This window comes from Panulirus ornatus, chromosome 50 (assembly GCF_036320965.1).
Source record: "Panulirus ornatus isolate Po-2019 chromosome 50, ASM3632096v1, whole genome shotgun sequence".
Taxonomy (NCBI): Eukaryota; Metazoa; Arthropoda; class Malacostraca; order Decapoda; family Palinuridae; genus Panulirus; species Panulirus ornatus.
The window spans coordinates 16322848-16347847 of record NC_092273.1 but is presented as its reverse complement, the minus strand read 5'-3'; the positions used below and the strand labels follow the sequence as shown (position 1 = coordinate 16347847).

Sequence of the window (25000 nt, the reverse complement as noted above, 5' to 3'; positions counted from 1 at the left end):
AGGAAAGATTGACCAAGAGGATATATGTGTCGGAGGTGGAGGGAACAAGGAGAAGAGGGAGACCAAATTGGAGGTGGAAAGATGGAGTGAAAAAGATTTTGTGTGGTCGGGGCCTGAACATGCAGGAGGGTGAAAGGAGGGCAAGGAACAGAGTGAATTGGAGCGATGTGGTATACCGGGGCTGACGTGCTGTCAGTGGATTGAATCAAGGCATGTGAAGCGTCTGGGGTAAACCATGGAAAGCTGTGTAGGTATGTATATTTGCGTGTGTGGACGTATGTATATACATGTGTAGGGGGGGGGGGGGCCATTTCTTTCGTCTGTTTCCTTGCGCTACCTCGCAAACGCGGGAGACAGCGACAAAGTATAAAAAAAAGAAGAAAAAAAAAAAAAAATATATATATATATATATATATATATATATATATATATATATATATATATATATATATATATATATATATATATGTATAACGACACCAACACCCGACAAGCAGCAATAGATATGCAGCTCTCCATCATGCAGTTAGAACACTGGCTCGCTCAAAACAGAATGTATGCACCCCACAGAGATCCATCCATCCTCACCCTCTTAACCTTTGACAGACGAATCCAACCTCCTCCCTCTCGTCACCCTGATGACCTACCGCCACTCCCACTCAGCAGCACTCCAGCCACACTAGACACGACGTGCGACACACACACACACACACACACACACACACACACACACCAGACGTGTATTATTCCCCACACTCGAAACATCAACACGGGTTCACAGGAGGCTTAACCTTTCACTGATGGCATACCCCCATTAGCCTCACACACGGGTGCAAATCTACCACAGTATAAGCTCTACAACCAGTTCACCCTAAATTACGCTACAGTCTACCCGGTTATCCGCCCTCTTTTAAAAAGTATCCATAAGAATTACAATCCACAGAAAATGGGACGCTCAGGACAAGTGTTGGTAAGGTTGTCTAGCGACCCCGGACATCTGACACTTTCACCAGGAGGGAAAAATACTTTACTTTTCCACCACCGCCGCAGCTGGGAGGCATCCAGTTCTTTGTAGGTGGACGTGACACCTGCCGCTCAGAACCACTTCACAACCAACCCCCAAACCCACGAGCGGAAATATAAACCTCTCTTCCCCCCCAAGCCTCACATATGAGCAAGCTACACTCACAGGTCCACCGTCACACACCACATAGTACTGGCTCGTTAAGTATTAAACAAACCTTCCCCAACTGAATCTTTAACTTCTGCCCCACCAGATATATACACACCCGTGTGGCACTACACTCTCCACACAGGTGTAGTACACCCAGCAGATGAGTTTCTATTTATGGGTCGTGTTGGATTTCAAAATAAAAACATCACGACTCTTTAATGTGTGGATAGTGTATAGAAGCATAGGTAAGCAGGTGTTCTTGTATAGTAATGACACATGAAATAAGAAACAAATTACATTCACTATAACCATTCGAATAAGAATTGTATTCTACGTTGTATGTTCTGCTTTACGTCTATTGAGAAATGTACAAGGTGTCCCCCAAAAAAATGTACTCCCTTTTTGACACCCAGTAACTCGATGATTTTTTTTTTCTATTTTTTTCAGATCCAATTGACCGTAAAAAAAATTCAGTGAGTTATAGGGTGTCAAAAAGTGTGTACTTTTTTTCTTTTTCTTTTAGGACACCCTGTATTTGTAAGGAGTTCAGAATCGTTCGTGCGTTACGAGTGGATGATGCAGTGTGTTGTCATTAAGGCGAGAGGTGGAAATTGTGGAGCTCCTTGAGAGACGCAGGCCCTGGCAAGTGTTGCCATCCACGTATGACGCCTCCGTCAAGACTGCGTGTGACGTATGGACGTGACGCTGAGGGAAGAAAGATTAGAGACGTTTGATTATCGGATCCATTTCGCAAAAGTATATGACGTCACAACTCCGCACGTTTTCTCTGGGGATGATTGCCCTTTTTATTATAGAAAACGTGTTGTCGGTATGATTATTTTGGTTCTGGACATTCGGTGGTAATATCAAATCAAGTTCTACGAATTCAGATGTGGATTACTCTGGATTTTCAGAGAGTATCGTAAGAATTTCAAAAAGTGTCCGTCGGGAAGAAGACATATTTAGTGTGTGAATAGTTTAACATCGATCAGCTGATATGTTGTTATCATACGTTATGTTGTGTCTGCCACAACGTGGGCCAAGACATGCTTCCGTCAATACCAACGCTGGTTCAAGAAAAAGATAAATTAATCTGAGTTCCATTGTTCTTTAAAGACCTGACTCCAAAAAATGTGAAAGTTGACTTAAGATGATACAAATGAAGGAAGGGAAATCCATGGCTTAGCTGTGCTCGAGGGAAGGAGGAGGAGACATTATTATAACGGTCGATCCTCGAGTGGTTGATCACTACACACAAACTGTGGGAAGCAGCAGCGTCAAACGCGTCATAGAGAGAAAGAGAGAGAGAGAGAGAGAGAGAGAGAGAGAGAGAGAGAAGAGAGAGAGAGAGAGAGAGAGAGAGAGAGAGAGAGAGAGAGAGCAGCAACATTGCGTCGTACGGGAAGGGAAGGGTGAAGAGAGGTGATGTCAGGTGAATAAACGAGACGGAAGGCTTTTGTTTCCACTCTAGTTAATAGAAAGCTGGAGGATGATTCGCGTATCATTTACATTTTCTTTTTCATTATTGAGCTAACTTTGTTTACGTTCAACCTCGAATATCAGTTTTATTCTAAAGAACTATTATATATATATATATATATATATATATATATATATATATATATATATATATATATATATATATATATATATATATATTTTTTTTTTTTTTGCCGCTGTCTCCCGCGTTTGCGAGGTAGCGCAAGGAAACAGACGAAAGAAATGGCCCAACCCACCCCCATACACATGTATATACATACGTCCACACACGCAAATATACATACCTACACAGCTTTCCATGGTTTACCCCAGACGCTTCACATGCCTTGATTCAATCCACTGACAGCACGTTAACCCCGGTATACCACATCGCTCCAGTTCACTCTATTCCTTGCCCTCCTTTCACCCTCCTGCATGTTCAGGCCCCGATCACACAAAATCTATGATAGACACACATACTAAACTCTCAACTATGATTACCCAAAACACTTCTATGACTTCCCTACACTGGTGACCATGTCCTGAGTTGGTGTTAAGTTCATGCACCACCCTGTGCTGTCACAGCTGATGACCATATCCTGAGTTGGTCGAATGTTCGTGCACCACCCTGTGCTCTCACAGCTTCAAGACACCGCAGTGTGAGCAGCAGTGATGCGGGTAGCTGCAGGGAGTTGAAGTTGTTTTCATTAAATTTCGTTTTTGAAAATAACCTTCATGTATCAGCGTTTGATGTGGTGGGGATAATACCTTGACGACAAATTTTGAAAAGACCAGTAATTGCCTTGATCTTATAAGATTCCATCATCACGCAAGTTAGTATCTTTAAGGTCTTGCGGCGTTGAGAGAGAGAGAGAGAGAGAGAGAGAGAGAGAGAGAGAGAGAGAGAGAGAGAGAGAGAGAGAGTCCAAATTTCTCCACTCGTCATCGAAACTTCTATAGCGCATGTGCAACTTTCAAGTCGTACGAAAAAGGACATAGCCTAGATTCTAGACCTAACATTTTAAAAACCCTTTTTTTCCCCATAATTCATTATGAAAATACGTTATCTATATACATTGGACAATGAAAACATCTTACTTATGATTAACACTGATGTTTATTACGTCTTTTCACATTGTTATGATTTAGAAGTAAGGAATTGTGTCGCATCGACGTGCAATGAGGTTTTCGCCCATTTCGCGTCCCTCACTGATGCGCACTTGTTTTTTCCGCACCAGTAGAAGAAGATAGGCTCCGAGACAGCAGACCTGCCATAGCGACGACGTTTGTAGTGAAGAGAGGAAGCGTACAGTTATGATGGACGACGCAGAGCACTCCAAGGCCCGGTAGTTTAAGGAGGTGTGCTATCGTGTACACAAAACAATACTTTTAGCGCTGTATTGTTTACATATTTAGTTTCTGCCGCTTAGCAGACAGTTGAGATACTGTTGAACATGTCCTCCCAGGTATGAACTTTTGAACTATGATGTTGAAGCTAGTTATTCATAAGCGAAATTAAAATTCCGCGAATTGAAGTTTTATCACCCCCACCCCCCGTCTGACGGGCTTCCGGCACCGTGTGTATCGTTTTTAATAACTACACTCTCCTCTGTACGCTAAATGTTTGCTATCTTCATAATCATTTTTGTACTTATGTCATTGAAAATCATGGATTTATCTTTATCCTTGTTCCTTCGCTTCGGCGTAAATGATACATAGGGCCATTTGTTGATGTTAAGCGATGTGCATCTATGACGTCACTATACTCAATTGTCATCGCTTCGACCGTTCTTTTTTCCACTCATTTCTGAACATTACATATGCTCTCTGATTGCTTAGTGCTAATCACGTCATGAATACATTTCTATGTGTTCACAGCGTTACAATATTCATAGTTTTTAAAGATACAGATAGAAAAGAAGTTATGAAATATGATCCTTCAGATGTTAATCGCACAGGCCTTGGTTCAAATTCTCGTTTATTCATTAATATTGATAATTACGATCTTATCGCTTTCTTCAACGCTTCTTACTCACTTAGGATTTGCATAAGTCAACGTGCATGTTGAGTAATGAATGTAAGTTAGATTTTTTTTTTTTTCTCGTCGCTGGTGGCTAAATATCATCATACGGCTGGCACGCCTGCTCAAGTGTCCATCATCATCGTCCATGTTTACAATCACGGCAGTTAACCCAGAACACTGGTGATGGTTGGATGTAACCAGTGCGTCTGTGTTAGTGCAGGTGTTAAGCGCGTTCTGTCGGCACAGTTTACCACAGTGTTGTGTAGTGAAAACTGTTGGCGTAACAGTGAATACGAGAACAGTAGCTGAAATCCCCAAGGGATCAGTATCGAGTGTTTAAACCTTCCAGAAAAGTGTTAAAAGACATTCAGCCGTGAATCTCGCCAGCGTTGGCTATGTTGGTCGCGAGTGGCGAGCCATCCACCGGGACCAAGTGACCTGGACTCAGGTTGGTGGAGCTGTTTCTACATTATTTATCCCAATATCTTCATTTATGCATAATTTGTAATGAAATTTATGGATAATGTAAATGAGTAGTTATGTTTTCTGTAAGTGGAACCAGTGCATTCCTACTTATGCCTGTTGTATTTTTGTATATCGTAATTCTCTACAGAGATGTCGTTAATTTTCCAGTTTACTCCTGCAGCAGTTACGAAACATTTTTTGATGAATTAAATAAATGTGCGAGCTAAGTGATATATATATATGTATATATATATATATATATATATATATATATATATATATATATATATATTTATTTATTTATCTATTTATATGAGTGCTAAAAAAGTATAGCTGTCGATTACATATAACAAATTTCATAACTTCTGTGGGGAGTAAACCGTAAGATTACCGACATTTTATCTATTATAAATCTTTGTTCAGAAGAAATTATTGATCAACTTTTCAGCGCCTTATTGTGTGAATTTACTCTGGATTTGAATATGTGCAACAGAAAAAAATAGTTAACATGTTTTTTGCAAGGATGAGCGGGTCCCGAGACCTGAGTTTGTTAAGTATTTATGATGAAAGTGGGTCCGTCCACAGTTACCTTTTTAATGACAAAACTTTGCAGTATCCTCGTCAAACGAAAATATTAATTCAGAGAAGATTTTTTTTTAGAAGATGGAGAGATCGTTATCCTGTGAGAGTTACAGAGAAGAGGAAATGAAAGCTCATTCGTCGAGGGCTGGGGTTGTTATTGTGTAATGGTGGCTAAATTCTTTCATCCAGTATGACACTCGTCTTTACTTGGCAGTTGTCTGTATATCACACTTTAGTTTCCCCCATGAAGATCACTAAGAACTTGGCTTACCGTTACCTTTAACAAGTTATTAGGTATTTAGTCGATCTGTTCACAGAAAGCCTGCGTTTTATTTTCCTGTCAATGTGTCGTGATTTTGTAGTTTCGTTACTGTCAATGTGTAGTTGTCTATTTTTCTTTATTTTTTGAGCTGAGTTACCGTTGACACAACAGGTTCACCCCGTCAACCGTGAGCTGAGTTACCGTTGACACAACAGGTTCACCCCGTCAACCGTGAGCTGAGTTACCGTTGACACAACAGGTTCACCATGTCAGCCGTGAGCTGAGTTACCGTTGACACAACAGGTTCACCCCGTCAACCGTGAGCTGAGTTACCGTTGACACAACAGGTTCACCCCGTCAACCGTGAGCTGAGTTACCGTTGACACAACAGGTTCACCCCGTCAGCCGTGAGCTGAGTTACCGTTGGCAGAGCAGGTTCACCCCGTCAACCGTGAGCTGAGTTACCGTTGGCAGAGCAGGTTCACCCCGTCAACCGTGAGCTGAGTTACCGTTAACAGAGCAGGTTCACCCCGTCAACCGTGAGCTGAGTTACCGTTGACACAACAGGTTCACCCCGTCAGCCGTGAGCTGAGTTACCGTTGACACAACAGGTTCACCCCGTCAGCCGTGAGCTGAGTTACCGTTGACACAACAGGTTCACCCCGTCAACCGTGAGCTGAGTTACCGTTGACACAACAGGTTCACCCCGTCAACCGTGAGCTGAGTTACCGTTGACACAACAGGTTCACCCCGTCAACCGTGAGCTGAGTTACCGTTGACACAACAGGTTCACCCCGTCAACCGTGAGCTGAGTTACCGTTGGCAGAGCAGGTTCACCCCGTCAACCGTGAGCTGAGTTACCGTTGACACAACAGGTTCACCCCGTCAACCGTGAGCTGAGTTACCGTTGGCAGAGCAGGTTCACCCCGTCAACCGTGAGCTGAGTTACCGTTGACACAACAGGTTCACCCCGTCAACCGTGAGCTGAGTTACCGTTGACACAACAGGTTCACCCCGTCAACCGTGAGCTGAGTTACCGTTGACACAACAGGTTCACCCCGTCAACCGTGAGCTGAGTTACCGTTGACACAACAGGTTCACCCCGTCAACCGTGAGCTGAGTTACCGTTGACACAACAGGTTCACCCCGTCAACCGTGAGCTGAGTTACCGTTGACACAACAGGTTCACCCCGTCAACCGTGAGCTGAGTTACCGTTGACACAACAGGTTCACCCCGTCAACCGTGAGCTGAGTTACCGTTGACACAACAGGTTCACCCCGTCAACCGTGAGCTGAGTTACCGTTGACACAACAGGTTCACCCCGTCAACCGTGAGCTGAGTTACCGTTGACACAACAGGTTCACCCCGTCAACCGTGAGCTGAGTTACCGTTGACACAACAGGTTCACCCCGTCAACCGTGAGCTGAGTTACCGTTGACACAACAGGTTCACCCCGTCAACCGTGAGCTGAGTTACCGTTGACACAACAGGTTCACCCCGTCAACCGTGAGCTGAGTTACCGTTGACACAACAGGTTCACCCCGTCAACCGTGAGCTGAGTTACCGTTGACACAACAGGTTCACCCCGTCAGCCGTGAGCTGAGTTACCGTTGACACAACAGGTTCACCCCGTCAACCGTGAGCTGAGTTACCGTTGACACAACAGGTTCACCCCGTCAACCGTGAGCTGAGTTACCGTTGACACAACAGGTTCACCCCGTCAACCGTGAGCTGAGTTACCGTTGACACAACAGGTTCACCCCGTCAACCGTGAGCTGAGTTACCGTTGACACAACAGGTTCACCCCGTCAACCGTGAGCTGAGTTACCGTTGACACAACAGGTTCACCCCGTCAACCGTGAGCTGAGTTACCGTTGACACAACAGGTTCACCCCGTCAACCGTGAGCTGAGTTACCGTTGACACAACAGGTTCACCCCGTCAACCGTGAGCTGAGTTACCGTTGACACAACAGGTTCACCCCGTCAACCGTGAGCTGAGTTACCGTTGGCAGAGCAGGTTCACCCCGTCAGCCGTGAGCTGAGTTACCGTTGACACAACAGGTTCACCCCGTCAACCGTGAGCTGAGTTACCGTTGACACAACAGGTTCACCCCGTCAACCGTGAGCTGAGTTACCGTTGACACAACAGGTTCACCCCGTCAACCGTGAGCTGAGTTACCGTTGACACAACAGGTTCACCCCGTCAACCGTGAGCTGAGTTACCGTTGACACAACAGGTTCACCCCGTCAACCGTGAGCTGAGTTACCGTTGACACAACAGGTTCACCCCGTCAACCGTGAGCTGAGTTACCGTTGGCAGAGCAGGTTCACCCCGTCAACCGTGAGCTGAGTTACCGTTGACACAACAGGTTCACCCCGTCAACCGTGAGCTGAGTTACCGTTGACACAACAGGTTCACCCCGTCAACCGTGAGCTGAGTTACCGTTGGCAGAGCAGGTTCACCCCGTCAACCGTGAGCTGAGTTACCGTTGGCAGAGCAGGTTCACCCCGTCAACCGTGAGCTGAGTTACCGTTGGCAGAGCAGGTTCACCCCGTCAACCGTGAGCTGAGTTACCGTTGGCAGAGCAGGTTCACCCCGTCAACCGTGAGCTGAGTTACCGTTGACACAACAGGTTCACCCCGTCAACCGTGAGCTGAGTTACCGTTGACACAACAGGTTCACCCCGTCAACCGTGAGCTGAGTTACCGTTGACACAACAGGTTCACCCCGTCAACCGTGAGCTGAGTTACCGTTGACACAACAGGTTCACCCCGTCAACCGTGAGCTGAGTTACCGTTGACACAACAGGTTCACCCCGTCAACCGTGAGCTGAGTTACCGTTGACACAACAGGTTCACCCCGTCAACCGTGAGCTGAGTTACCGTTGACACAACAGGTTCACCCCGTCAACCGTGAGCTGAGTTACCGTTGACACAACAGGTTCACCCCGTCAACCGTGAGCTGAGTTACCGTTGACACAACAGGTTCACCCCGTCAACCGTGAGCTGAGTTACCGTTGACACAACAGGTTCACCCCGTCAACCGTGAGCTGAGTTACCGTTGACACAACAGGTTCACCCCGTCAACCGTGAGCTGAGTTACCGTTGACACAACAGGTTCACCCCGTCAACCGTGAGCTGAGTTACCGTTGACACAACAGGTTCACCCCGTCAACCGTGAGCTGAGTTACCGTTGGCAGAGCAGGTTCACCCCGTCAACCGTGAGCTGAGTTACCGTTGACACAACAGGTTCACCCCGTCAACCGTGAGCTGAGTTACCGTTGACACAACAGGTTCACCCCGTCAACCGTGAGCTGAGTTACCGTTGACACAACAGGTTCACCCCGTCAGCCGTGAGCTGAGTTACCGTTGACACAACAGGTTCACCCCGTCAACCGTGAGCTGAGTTACCGTTGACACAACAGGTTCACCCCGTCAACCGTGAGCTGAGTTACCGTTGGCAGAGCAGGTTCACCCCGTCAACCGTGAGCTGAGTTACCGTTGGCAGAGCAGGTTCACCCCGTCAGCCGTGAGCTGAGTTACCGTTGACACAACAGGTTCACCCCGTCAACCGTGAGCTGAGTTACCGTTGACACAACAGGTTCACCCCGTCAACCGTGAGCTGAGTTACCGTTGACACAACAGGTTCACCCCGTCAACCGTGAGCTGAGTTACCGTTGGCAGAGCAGGTTCACCCCGTCAGCCGTGAGCTGAGTTACCGTTAACAGAGCAGGTTCACCCCGTCAACCGTGAGCTGAGTTACCGTTGACACAACAGGTTCACCCCGTCAACCGTGAGCTGAGTTACCGTTGACACAACAGGTTCACCCCGTCAACCGTGAGCTGAGTTACCGTTGACACAACAGGTTCACCCCGTCAACCGTGAGCTGAGTTACCGTTGACACAACAGGTTCACCCCGTCAACCGTGAGCTGAGTTACCGTTGACACAACAGGTTCACCCCGTCAACCGTGAGCTGAGTTACCGTTGGCAGAGCAGGTTCACCCCGTCAACCGTGAGCTGAGTTACCGTTGACACAACAGGTTCACCCCGTCAACCGTGAGCTGAGTTACCGTTGACACAACAGGTTCACCCCGTCAACCGTGAGCTGAGTTACCGTTGACACAACAGGTTCACCCCGTCAACCGTGAGCTGAGTTACCGTTGACACAACAGGTTCACCCCGTCAACCGTGAGCTGAGTTACCGTTGACACAACAGGTTCACCCCGTCAGCCGTGAGCTGAGTTACCGTTGACACAACAGGTTCACCCCGTCAGCCGTGAGCTGAGTTACCGTTGGCAGAGCAGGTTCACCCCGTCAACCGTGAGCTGAGTTACCGTTGACACAACAGGTTCACCCCGTCAGCCGTGAGCTGAGTTACCGTTGACACAACAGGTTCACCCCGTCAACCGTGAGCTGAGTTACCGTTGGCAGAGCAGGTTCACCCCGTCAGCCGTGAGCTGAGTTACCGTTGACACAACAGGTTCACCCCGTCAACCGTGAGCTGAGTTACCGTTGACACAACAGGTTCACCCCGTCAACCGTGAGCTGAGTTACCGTTGGCAGAGCAGGTTCACCCCGTCAACCGTGAGCTGAGTTACCGTTGACACAACAGGTTCACCCCGTCAACCGTGAGCTGAGTTACCGTTGACACAACAGGTTCACCCCGTCAACCGTGAGCTGAGTTACCGTTGACACAACAGGTTCACCCCGTCAACCGTGAGCTGAGTTACCGTTGACACAACAGGTTCACCCCGTCAACCGTGAGCTGAGTTACCGTTGACACAACAGGTTCACCCCGTCAACCGTGAGCTGAGTTACCGTTGGCAGAGCAGGTTCACCCCGTCAACCGTGAGCTGAGTTACCGTTGACACAACAGGTTCACCCCGTCAGCCGTGAGCTGAGTTACCGTTGACACAACAGGTTCACCCCGTCAACCGTGAGCTGAGTTACCGTTGACACAACAGGTTCACCCCGTCAACCGTGAGCTGAGTTACCGTTGACACAACAGGTTCACCCCGTCAGCCGTGAGCTGAGTTACCGTTGACACAACAGGTTCACCCCGTCAACCGTGAGCTGAGTTACCGTTGACACAACAGGTTCACCCCGTCAACCGTGAGCTGAGTTACCGTTAACAGAGCAGGTTCACCCCGTCAACCGTGAGCTGAGTTACCGTTGACACAACAGGTTCACCCCGTCAACCGTGAGCTGAGTTACCGTTGACACAACAGGTTCACCCCGTCAACCGTGAGCTGAGTTACCGTTGGCAGAGCAGGTTCACCCCGTCAACCGTGAGCTGAGTTACCGTTGACACAACAGGTTCACCCCGTCAACCGTGAGCTGAGTTACCGTTGACACAACAGGTTCACCCCGTCAACCGTGAGCTGAGTTACCGTTGGCAGAGCAGGTTCACCCCGTCAACCGTGAGCTGAGTTACCGTTGACACAACAGGTTCACCCCGTCAACCGTGAGCTGAGTTACCGTTGACACAACAGGTTCACCCCGTCAACCGTGAGCTGAGTTACCGTTGACACAACAGGTTCACCCCGTCAACCGTGAGCTGAGTTACCGTTGACACAACAGGTTCACCCCGTCAACCGTGAGCTGAGTTACCGTTGACACAACAGGTTCACCCCGTCAACCGTGAGCTGAGTTACCGTTGGCAGAGCAGGTTCACCCCGTCAACCGTGAGCTGAGTTACCGTTGACACAACAGGTTCACCCCGTCAACCGTGAGCTGAGTTACCGTTGACACAACAGGTTCACCCCGTCAACCGTGAGCTGAGTTACCGTTGACACAACAGGTTCACCCCGTCAACCGTGAGCTGAGTTACCGTTGACACAACAGGTTCACCCCGTCAGCCGTGAGCTGAGTTACCGTTGACACAACAGGTTCACCCCGTCAACCGTGAGCTGAGTTACCGTTGACACAACAGGTTCACCCCGTCAACCGTGAGCTGAGTTACCGTTGACACAACAGGTTCACCCCGTCAACCGTGAGCTGAGTTACCGTTGACACAACAGGTTCACCCCGTCAACCGTGAGCTGAGTTACCGTTGACACAACAGGTTCACCCCGTCAACCGTGAGCTGAGTTACCGTTGACACAACAGGTTCACCCCGTCAACCGTGAGCTGAGTTACCGTTGACACAACAGGTTCACCCCGTCAACCGTGAGCTGAGTTACCGTTGACACAACAGGTTCACCCCGTCAACCGTGAGCTGAGTTACCGTTGACACAACAGGTTCACCCCGTCAACCGTGAGCTGAGTTACCGTTGACACAACAGGTTCACCCCGTCAACCGTGAGCTGAGTTACCGTTGACACAACAGGTTCACCCCGTCAACCGTGAGCTGAGTTACCGTTGACACAACAGGTTCACCCCGTCAACCGTGAGCTGAGTTACCGTTGACACAACAGGTTCACCCCGTCAACCGTGAGCTGAGTTACCGTTGACACAACAGGTTCACCCCGTCAACCGTGAGCTGAGTTACCGTTGACACAACAGGTTCACCCCGTCAACCGTGAGCTGAGTTACCGTTGACACAACAGGTTCACCCCGTCAACCGTGAGCTGAGTTACCGTTGACACAACAGGTTCACCCCGTCAACCGTGAGCTGAGTTACCGTTGACACAACAGGTTCACCCCGTCAACCGTGAGCTGAGTTACCGTTGACACAACAGGTTCACCCCGTCAACCGTGAGCTGAGTTACCGTTGACACAACAGGTTCACCCCGTCAACCGTGAGCTGAGTTACCGTTGACACAACAGGTTCACCCCGTCAACCGTGAGCTGAGTTACCGTTGACACAACAGGTTCACCCCGTCAACCGTGAGCTGAGTTACCGTTGACACAACAGGTTCACCCCGTCAACCGTGAGCTGAGTTACCGTTGGCAGAGCAGGTTCACCCCGTCAACCGTGAGCTGAGTTACCGTTGACACAACAGGTTCACCCCGTCAGCCGTGAGCTGAGTTACCGTTGACACAACAGGTTCACCCCGTCAGCCGTGAGCTGAGTTACCGTTGACACAACAGGTTCACCCCGTCAACCGTGAGCTGAGTTACCGTTGACACAACAGGTTCACCCCGTCAGCCGTGAGCTGAGTTACCGTTGACACAACAGGTTCACCCCGTCAACCGTGAGCTGAGTTACCGTTGACACAACAGGTTCACCCCGTCAACCGTGAGCTGAGTTACCGTTGACACAACAGGTTCACCCCGTCAACCGTGAGCTGAGTTACCGTTGACACAACAGGTTCACCCCGTCAGCCGTGAGCTGAGTTACCGTTGACACAACAGGTTCACCCCGTCAACCGTGAGCTGAGTTACCGTTGACACAACAGGTTCACCCCGTCAGCCGTGAGCTGAGTTACCGTTGACACAACAGGTTCACCCCGTCAACCGTGAGCTGAGTTACCGTTGACACAACAGGTTCACCCCGTCAGCCGTGAGCTGAGTTACCGTTGACACAACAGGTTCACCCCGTCAACCGTGAGCTGAGTTACCGTTGACACAACAGGTTCACCCCGTCAGCCGTGAGCTGAGTTACCGTTGACACAACAGGTTCACCCCGTCAACCGTGAGCTGAGTTACCGTTGACACAACAGGTTCACCCCGTCAACCGTGAGCTGAGTTACCGTTGACACAACAGGTTCACCCCGTCAACCGTGAGCTGAGTTACCGTTGGCAGAGCAGGTTCACCCCGTCAGCCGTGAGCTGAGTTACCGTTGGCAGAGCAGGTTCACCCCGTCAACCGTGAGCTGAGTTACCGTTGACACAACAGGTTCACCCCGTCAACCGTGAGCTGAGTTACCGTTGACACAACAGGTTCACCCCGTCAACCGTGAGCTGAGTTACCGTTGACACAACAGGTTCACCCCGTCAACCGTGAGCTGAGTTACCGTTGACACAACAGGTTCACCCCGTCAGCCGTGAGCTGAGTTACCGTTGACACAACAGGTTCACCCCGTCAGCCGTGAGCTGAGTTACCGTTGGCAGAGCAGGTTCACCCCGTCAGCCGTGAGCTGAGTTACCGTTGACACAACAGGTTCACCCCGTCAACCGTGAGCTGAGTTACCGTTGGCAGAGCAGGTTCACCCCGTCAACCGTGAGCTGAGTTACCGTTGACACAACAGGTTCACCCCGTCAGCCGTGAGCTGAGTTACCGTTGACACAACAGGTTCACCCCGTCAACCGTGAGCTGAGTTACCGTTGACACAACAGGTTCACCCCGTCAACCGTGAGCTGAGTTACCGTTGACACAACAGGTTCACCCCGTCAACCGTGAGCTGAGTTACCGTTGACACAACAGGTTCACCCCGTCAACCGTGAGCTGAGTTACCGTTGACACAACAGGTTCACCCCGTCAACCGTGAGCTGAGTTACCGTTGACACAACAGGTTCACCCCGTCAACCGTGAGCTGAGTTACCGTTGACACAACAGGTTCACCCCGTCAACCGTGAGCTGAGTTACCGTTGGCAGAGCAGGTTCACCCCGTCAACCGTGAGCTGAGTTACCGTTGGCAGAGCAGGTTCACCCCGTCAACCGTGAGCTGAGTTACCGTTGGCAGAGCAGGTTCACCCCGTCAACCGTGAGCTGAGTTACCGTTGACACAACAGGTTCACCCCGTCAACCGTGAGCTGAGTTACCGTTGACACAACAGGTTCACCCCGTCAGCCGTGAGCTGAGTTACCGTTGACACAACAGGTTCACCCCGTCAACCGTGAGCTGAGTTACCGTTGACACAACAGGTTCACCCCGTCAACCGTGAGCTGAGTTACCGTTGACACAACAGATTCACCCTGTCTGCCGTGAGCTGAGTTACCGTTGGCAGAGCAGGTTCACCCCGTCAGCCGTGAGCTGAGTTACCGTTGACACAACAGGTTCACCCCGTCAGCCGTGAGCTGAGTTACCGTTGACACAACAGGTTCACCCCGTCAACCGTGAGCTGAGTTACCGTTGACACAACAGGTTCACCCCGTCAACCGTGAGCTGAGTTACCGTTGACACAACAGGTTCACCCCGTCAACCGTGAGCTGAGTTACCGTTGGCAGAGTAGGTTCACCTTGTCAGCCGTGAGCTGAGTTACCGTTGACACAACAGGTTCACTCCGTAAGCCATAAGCTGAGTTACCGTTGACACAACAGGTTCACCATGTCAGCCATGAGCTGAGTTACCGTTGACACAGCAGGTTCACCATCGTAGCCGTAAGCTGAGTTACCGTTGACACAACAGGTTCACCATATCAGCAGTGAGCTGAGTTACCGTTGACAGAGCGAGCAGGTTACGGTATGGAATATTTAGGTCATCTTTCTTTCTGTTGTTGTTATGAGCGTAATGGTATCATAAGGATTGTATCAACATTGTTAGTGAGAATACTTAAGGCAGTCGAGTGTCATTACACTTTGTGCCTTACGGGGATGGAGTATTTTTGCCCCGTCTCCTTTACCTTGTATGAATGTACCATGACTTTACTCCTATGTACACACACACACACACACACACACACACACACACACACACACACACACACACCAGCCTAAGCCAGGTCCCCATTCTTCGATCAGCTCCGAGGGGGAAGATGGACACCTGGGTTGGGTGTGGGACGACTCTGCCGCGCCCAGAATTCGAACCCATGGGGCTCCGACCCCCGGGCGAGCCCATGCTGGCTCATGGTTTAGTAACGCCGACCCAGTAGACCACCAGAGGCCCGTATGTGTGTGTGTGTGTGTGTGTGTGTGTGTGTGTGTGTGTGTGTGTGCGAGAGAGAGAGAGAGAGAGAGAGAGAGAGAGAGAGAGAGAGAGAGATTGTACAAGTCATACTTAAAACTGTCCACTGTTATCTACATGCAGAATAGCAATGATAAATCAAGTTGATGTTGTAGAATATTTGTAAGAAAAAAACAACAAGCGATGAGACACTAGAGGGATGTGTATATATGATAGGGTAAATAAACGAAAGAATTGCGATGACAAGACAGAGAGCTATAAACAAAGGGAGGAACAGAAGGGGGAACGGAGTGAAACTATGTATATAAGGAAGGTATATATAAATCCTTCAGAGGGGGAAAAGATATCTTTCGGTCGGGTCCAAGATCAATGTGGTTGTGTCATTTCGAGGAGAGAGAGAGAGAGAGAGAGAGAGAGAGAGAGAGAGAGAGAGAGAGAGAGAGAAGCCATGAGTGTGGTTGTGGTATACGAGGGGGAAGATGTGGCGCCTGTGCGGTGTAGGATGAAGTACATAACAGTATAGGATAATTAATGATGACCTCCAGTAAGGCTGTAAGGTATATGATAATAGCTTGGGGTCTTTGACCCCGATCCCTCAAGGGTTAGGTCATAGGTCAGGCAGTCATGTCTAAGGGAGGGGGGGGGGGCGTACCGTCATGCACCGGGGTCATACATACCGTTGTGCTCAGGGGTCGTATGCACCGTCGTACCATTGTGCAAAGGGGTCGTATGCACCGTCGTACCGTTGTGTTCAGGGGTCGTATGTACCGTCGTACCGTTGTGCTTAAGGGTCGTATGTACCGTCGTACCGTTGTGCTCAGGGGTCGTATGCACCGTCGTACCGTTGTGTTCAGGGGTCGTATGTACCGTCGCACCGTTGTACTCAGGGGTCGTATGTACCGTCGTACCGTTGTGCTCAGGGGTCGTATGTACCGTCGTACCGTTGTGTTCATTGGTCGTATGTACCGTCGTACCGTTGTGCTCAGGGGTCGTATGTACCGTCGTACCGTTGTGTTCAGGGGTCGTATGTACCGTCGTACCGTTGTGTTCAGGTGTCGTATGTAGCGTCGTACCGTTGTGCTCAGGGGTCGTATGTACCGTCGTACCGTTGTGTTCAGGGGTCGTATGTACCGTCGTGCCGTTGTGCTCAGGGGTCGTATGTACCGTCGTGCCGTTGTGCTCAGGGGTCGTATGTACCGTCGTACCGTTGTGCTCAGGGGTCGTATGTACCGTCGTACCGTTGTGCTCAGGGGTCGTATGTACCGTCGTACCGTTGTGCTCAGGGGTCGTATGTACCGTCGTACCGTTGTGTTCAGGGGTCGTATGTACCGTCGTACCGTTGTGTTCAGGGGTCGTATGTACCGTCGTACCGTTGTACTCAGGGGTCGTATGTACCGTCGTACCGTTGTGCTCAGGGGTCGTATGTACCGTCGTACCGTTGCAGTCTGTTGTGGATATGAGGGCTTGGGAAGTGAGTCGGTTGTTGTTTGCTGATGATACAGCGCTGGTGGCTGATTCGGGTGATCTCGGGGAGGGGTGCCATTTTATGTGTGGCGGGGTGGCGACGGGAATGGATGAAGGTAAGTATGAATATATATATATATATATATATATATATATATATATATATATATATATATATATATATATATATATATATATATATATATCTGTGTATGTATATGTATGTATACGCTGAATTATGCTGTGTATGTATATGTGCGTGTATGGGCGTTTATGTGTATGTGGGTGGGTTGGGCCATTCTGTTTCCATGCGCTACTTCGCTGACGTGAGAGACGGCGATTAAGTATAATAAATAGAAAAAAGAATATATATATATATATATATATATATATATATATATATATATATATATATATATATATATATCGCCGTCTTAGGTAACATAAGATAAATATGTATGTATTCAGTACCCGCTACGAGATATGCATGGAAGCATGAGACCCGTCATACACATTGCAACCCTGTAACGGCGAGAAAGATTCAGAGACTGTTCCACTATGTATGTGAAGATAATGCCAACATGAGACGAACAGATGAAAACTGGCAGGGATTATTGGATATGAACAGTGCGCGGGAAGGTCAGATAACAGTTGACCTATTGGTTTGGGATGAGGTTATCTGCTGGAGGATAGTACATGGGAGGGATAGGTAACAGAAGACCTGATGGTTTGTGATAAGGTTATCTACTGGAGGATAGTACATGGGAGGGATAGACAACAGAAGACCTGATATTTTGTGACAAGGTTATCTGCTGGAGGATAGTATATGGGAGGGATAGACAACAGAAGACCTGATAGTTTGTGACAAGGTTATCTGCTGGAGGATAGTATATGGGAGGGATAGACAACAGAGGACCTGATGGTTTGTGATAAGGTTATATGCTGAAGGACGTTATATAGGTATATGGGAGGGATAGGTAAACAGAAGATCTGATGGTCTGTGATTAGGTCATCTGTTTGAGGACAGTATATAGGAGTACGTGGGAAGGAGAGATAAGAGAGAACCTGATTATTATCTATGATAAGATCATGTGATAGAGGACAGTACATGGGAGCAAATGGCAAAGAAAGATAACGGAAGACCTGATGGTCTGTGACGAAGTCATTAGAGAGGAACAGCTAGTTTTTATAAAGGACAGACAACTGAAGACGAGGATATCTGCTGGAGGAAAATGCGTGGTAGCACACAGGAAAGACAGAACAAAAAAAAAAGATGATTTATGTTTAGGCTGTCTGTAAGAGTCAGTCTGGTAGAAATGACTCACATTCCTACACATTCTCACCTCCACCCCATGCCTGGCATCCTTATAACATCATTGGCACTACTCTACCCTCAAGACATACCCATTTTCGCCCTCCCAGATAACGACCTCTTTTGCCACACATTCCTCACTTCTCCTAGAACCTTCGCACCGTCATCCACCCTATGTATGAATTTTTATTATACTCTGTCGCTGTCTCCTGCTTTAGCGAGGTAGCGCAAGGAAACAGACGAAAGAGAGTGGCCCAACCCACCCACATACACATGCATATACATACACGCACATATACATACCTATACATTTCAACATATACATACATAGACATATACATATATACACATGTACATACTCATACTTGCTGCCTTCATCCATTCTCATCGCCACCCCGCCACACATGAAAGGCAGCCCCCTCCCCCCGCGCGCGTGCGAGGCAGCGCTAGGAAAAAAACAACAAAGGCCACATTCATTCACATTCAGTCTCTAGCTGTCATGTGTAATGCACCGAAACCACAGCTTCCTTTCCACATCCAGGCCCCACAAAACTTTCCATGGTTTACCCCAGACGCTTCACATGCCCTGGTTCAATCCATTGACAGCACGTCGACCCCGGTATACCACATCGTTCCAATTCACTCTATTCATTGTACGCTTTTCATTCTCCTGTAAGTTCAGGCCCCGATCACTCAAAATCTTTTTCACTCCATCTTTCCACCTCCAATTTGGTCTCCCACTTCTCCTATCCCTGGGGATAGGGGAGAAAGAATACTTTTCATGTATTCCCTGCGTGTCGTAGAAGGCGACTAAAACGGGAGGGAGCGTAGAACTGGAAATCCTCTCCTCCCGTTTTTTTACGTTTCCAAAAAAAAGAAAAATAAAAGAACCGAGAAGGGGCCCAAGTAAGGATATTCTTTCTGAGGCTCTGTAAAGCGGGAAATAGCGAATATGTACGTGTGTGTGTGTGTGTGTGTGTGTGTGTGTGTGTGTGTGTGTGTGTGTGTGTGTGTACGCCTATCCGGAAACTGCCTTCTTGTGGTTACGCTGGAAATGAAAATCAAAGTCTGCAAATTTTAATCACAGTCGTATAATCTCGTCAAAGATCTCACTGAAGGAAAAAAAAAAAAAGAAAGTCCAGTCCTTTCCTTGCCTCTGATTGCAGCGCAACCTCCGATATTCAGGAGATCCTGGGAAAGAAAAAAAAGTTTTGTGGGTATAGAATAATGATAGCCCTTCACTCCCACTGACGCATGCAGTGCGGTTATAACTTTTTTGAGCACTCTCCGGCAACAGGCCTTGGCAAGCGGCATTATACATACGAAAACACTTTTAGCTCAGTTTTATTCCAAACGCTTACATATACATCTTCAGCCGCTCATGGCTAGACAGCAAGATGCCAGACAGCTCTCAGTGCCAGCGTCAGTAAACCATTTGACTCAGTTCCTTAACGAATGCTCACACAAGAGATATTTGACATCACTTTCACAACACCGAAGAAGCGAATGGCCAAACTTCACAGCTGGCCTGAAGCCACACTCACTCACCAAGGCTCCACCTCAAATCACCCGCGCTCCCTAATGGAGTTCTCCAAGGAACAGTTCTTGCATCAACCCTCTTCAGTTTCCTCCTCCATGACTTTACATCACCTCCTGAAGACTCTGGTGTGGAAGTCCTCTCGTGTGTAGACAACCTTACAGATCACATCCTCACACCCTGACTCCGCTGTCTTAACAGCAGACATGCTGAACCTCATCACAGAACTTGGCACAGTGGCTCACCCAAACCAGAATGTCTGCATTTCCACAGAAGTCTTCAGCCACCTTCTTTGAGCTTCCACAAACATGACTCAAACCTGTACACACCGGTCACCTTGAATGAACAGTCACTTGCACTCAAACCTGTACCGTCTTTATGTCTGTAAGGTATATTCGAACCATCGCCTTACTGCCACCTCTCAACTTACTCCTACCTATGCTATTAGCAGTCTGATCTGAAAACCTTCCTCTTATTGTGTCCATACAGTCTTCCTTCAATTAAACACTTCTTTCACTATCTACATGTAGATTGGTCGCTTACCGACAACCACCCCTTTGTGTAGATTCACACAAAAAAGAAAAGCACAGTTAGTAAAGTAGTTAGATCTTCCTGCACGTCCCAATCACTAATTGGGAATCTATGAAGACATTACCTTAAATGAACAATCACTTCCACTCAAACCTATACCCTCCAGTCACCTTTAATAGACAGTCGCTTCCACTCGACAAAACTCCAGCCGTTCAAGACTTCACAAACCAAACATGACACTCAACCCCGCATACCACAGACATCAACACATTTCTGCTACCAGATTTAGATAAAAGAAAAAAAAAATCCCATCGTATCCTCAACAAATTGTTCACCCGCTCCACCTTAAACTGCACCTCACCTTCCTGGCCATATCCACCCTCGTCAAAAGCAGAGTATATACCAGACCACACGAAGAATGAACACACTCACCCTGTCTGGTTGCTTGGCGGCCAAAGCGAAACAAGAGACCCCTCCTAATGCAGTCCCTCCCTAATATGCTTGGCACTCAGGTAATTACACCACTAAAGCCTTCCCACACAGTCCACTCCCAAGCTAACCACCAACTCTCAGGAAGAAGAAAATAAGAAAATAAAAGCTTACCCTCCCCCTCCCTGCCTCACACTTCAGAAACATGGACTCACCACCCCGCCCTCCCCCTCACTCTTATGGAAACACAACAGTGATACGACACATACACACACACATACGGTGGAATGACCCTACCAGCAGTAAAACCTCTGCCTTCCTAACACAAGTCATAAACACTGCCCCTCCAGTCATATATACCCGTGTCAGACGACAGAAACACTGGTTCCAGCGATCACATGGGGTCGGATTTCACCTTGAGAGCGTCATGCCTTTGAAAATGTATGGGGTTAGGAGGGATAATATGTATATATACACGCGTATTCATTTAGTATTGCCTTAGGAACTCTTTCTTTAAAGGAGTCTTGGCGGTACTTCAGGACTCCTTTCCCAGGAGCTCCCGGAGCTCTAAGGATGCCCATGCGCTACTTCCAGTAGCAGGGAAACGCTGTGGTCTCCTGTAAAGTGAAAATTTCTTTGACGTGGCTACGCTGCCGATGATACAGCCTCGCCAAAGCTCATGTAGGTAAAATTCGAAGTGTGAGCTAGACACACACACACACACACACACACACACATACACACACACAGACGCTGCACGCCTCCTCCATCAATCTGTGCTGATGACCAGGAAGCAAGGATGGCGTCCAGTGAATGCCAGTGTGGGTCAACCATGGCGGCGGCGGCGGTAGGAGATGCGTGCATGACCACCGCTGGGACGGGTCTGCCTGAAGACGCATTCACAGCTCAAGGCCTCTCCGAGACGTAGTGGGTAAATCACATTAGTGCGGGCGAGACGTGAGGTTGGAGACTCTAGGGTAGTGTGAGGTGGAGGAGGCGGAGGCGGTAGAGAGGTTGGTGGGTTGACAATGGTGAGGTTAAGAGAAGGTGAGGGGGAGAAATGTGACGAGTTTGCGAGAGCATGACACGGGAGAGGGGTGTGTGGTGATGGCGAACCCTCAGGAAGAAAAAAAAGATGGTCTTCGTGGGTGTGCGGAAGAACATGGGACAGATTTCATAGAGATAGATAGATAGAAAGTAATAGAAATAGAGAGGCTAGCCTAAATCAAATTCTGTAAATTGTAGGGAATAATGTTATGGTATTTTCGTCCGTGTTGTGGAGATGTTGGTCTGACATACATTGACGTAGAAGCCAAAAACACTAATCATTACACGATGCAGGCGCGGGGCTGTGAACTGCATAGTCATGGAAGTCATGCAGGGTAAGTGGGGCCATCCGAAGAGCCAGTCTCTATAGATGCCCTGTACGTGAAATATTAGTGTGGGGGTCGTCCGTGAATCACAAGTGGGGGGTCAGGTCACTGGGCGCAGGGCGAGAAAATGCATCCAGAGGAGGAGGAGGAGGAGGAGGAGGCTGGACGTAACGTGGTTCAAGAATTGGTTCTTGACGAGACAAAGCTTGGACATGCAAGAACCGTAGACCACGTCAAGGATGAGGAATTCGTACACCCAACGTATGCATTCAGAAACACACACACACACACACACACACACACACACACACACACACACACACACACACAAAAGACCTGATCCTTCGCTAAAGGGAGCGATGATCCTTCCCCGCGCTCTCCTCTGGCATTTCCTGGAATTTCTGCCTTTCATCACACGCGCGCGTGCAAGGAAGGCGCTAACCCTTAGCCTTAACACGGGCGGCGAATCCCTCCCGCCTCAGGGGTCCCACGCCGGCAGATGTTAAGAGGCAAGAGAGAGAGTCGGGGCGTAGGTAGCCCCAGCTGGACTATGCGAGGAGCCAAGAAATAAAAGTTTTAAATGTGATGGCTCTCGCGGAACACAAGTAAGGTGTTCTGGAATGAGTGTGTGTGTGAATGTGTGTGTGTGTGAGAGAGAGAGAGAGAGAGAGAGAGAGAGAGAGAGAGAGAGAGAGAGAGAGAGAGAGAAGGGAGAGGGCGGGTGAGAAGAAGGGTTCTGCCATTATGACGACTCCAGCAGCCAGCCTGGCCCGCGCTAACCTTCAACCTTTCACGACCTTATGAAAGACTATTTTCTGTCCTTGGTACATTCCAGCCAGATTAGTTTCTGTTCTGAAAATGAGTAATGTGTATATATATATATATATATATATATATATATATATATATATATATATATATATATATATATATATTTTGCCGCTGTCTCCCGCGTTTGCGAGGTAGCGCAAGGAAACAGACGAAAGAAATGGCCCAACCCACCCCCATACACAATGTATACACACACACGTCCACACACGCAAATATACATACCTACACAGCTTTCCATGGTTCACCCCAGACGCTTATATATATATATATATATATATATATATATATATATATATATATATATATATATATATATATATATTTTTTTTTTTTTCAAACTATTCGCCATTTCCCGCATTAGCGAGGTAGCGTTAAGAACAGAGGACTGGGCCTTTGAGGGAATACCCTCACCTGGCCCAAATATATTTTGGGCATATTGATAAGGATCTTTCTGTTACACTTAAGCAACGTAAGTTTAGTATAAGAACAGGACAAGAATCAAATGCCTTGTTTAATCACGTTAGAAATTATGACCATTGTATTGACTGGAGTAATGCCATCTCGGTTATTAACTCTCAACTCCTGTACCACGAGAAATATTATTCAATATTCTGTTGTTGAATACACAAAGAATTGTAACCTTAATATTAGTGAAGGTCTATACCAGTTGGATAGCGTTATTGTTGAGAGAATTTGTAAACAGCTCCCCTTCTTGTCCACATGATAAGTTTATGATGCGCTTGTTGCCAGACTTGAACGCACCCGACCTTCATTCGACTAGTCACTTGTTTACCAGATGGCGTCCTAGCTACGTCTCTTCGTTGTATATCAACTGACTGTTATATTTCTTTCTTGTATCTCCCCTGATTATGTGATTATTACACGAAAGTGCACTTGGGAACTTATCGTGTTTCACTTCCCCATGGACTCTGGAATACACACACACACACACACACACACACACACACACACACACACACACACACACACACACACACACGTTGCAGCAGTATGGCCTGTGATCCCAACCGGTGGACGTGGCCAGCTTCCTGAGTGCTGCATTAGCCTCATAAGGATGGAAGGTACCGTGAGGCAGGAAGAAAAAAAAAAGGAAGCTCTAGAAGGTTATCTATGTGCTTGAGAACTAAAATTCAACTAAAAGAGACAAATTTAGTTCCCCCATCAATAGATTTAGTTGCCTGAGCGATAGTTGAATTTACGTACCTGAGAGAGATATGAGGGACTTGTCTGAGAGGGAAATTTGAATCTCGGAAACGATACTGATGGAAATATATATATATTCCACCTCTTCCCCCTTTCCCCCGCTTCCCTCCTTCCTCCCTGGGAAAGACCTGATTAGGAACACCTGCACGCGGCGGCGGATTGGGGGGGCACCCACCAGGAGATAGATGGAGGAAGGAGAGCTCGCAGGACAGAAGCTGTCACCCGGCTCCCTCTAGCTGCTGCGGGAGGGAGAGCCGCGCGCAGGAGGAAGACATGGGCCCCCTTCCGTGGTATGCTGGCTAGCGTTGACGACGGGCCGCCCAGGGATCGAGAACCTGTAGGTTCGAGTCCTGGTTGCGGCAGTCGGTCGACAGTCAACCTAGCTGTTCATCCTCCCTTAGAGGCCTTAAGCCCGGCAAGGTCATCTCATTTACGATATATATATATATATATATATATATATATATATATATATATATATATATATATATATATATATTTAGAATCTTGCTGTTCTTTCATTCTTGATCGCCGTTTCCTGCGTTAGCGAGGTGGCGCCATTAACAGACGAAGAAAAGCCGCAT

At 48.1% G+C, this 25000-nt stretch overlaps 1 protein-coding gene across 2 annotated transcripts in view; it reads left to right on the top strand.

The window, feature by feature from the left end:
• The window catches only part of LOC139764642 (cyclin-dependent kinase inhibitor 3-like), a 1341657-nt gene that overhangs the window by 699911 nt on the left and 616746 nt on the right, over positions 1-25000 (top strand). Inside the window, exon 1 of one of the 2 annotated variants that reach the window (XM_071691495.1) lies at positions 4862-5124. The exons of the other annotated variant lie outside the window; for it this stretch is intronic. The gene's annotated coding sequence lies outside the window, so the exon portion shown is untranslated. Of the gene's footprint in view, positions 1-4861; positions 5125-25000 lie in introns of those variants that run through there. 2 annotated transcript variants of the gene reach the window in all.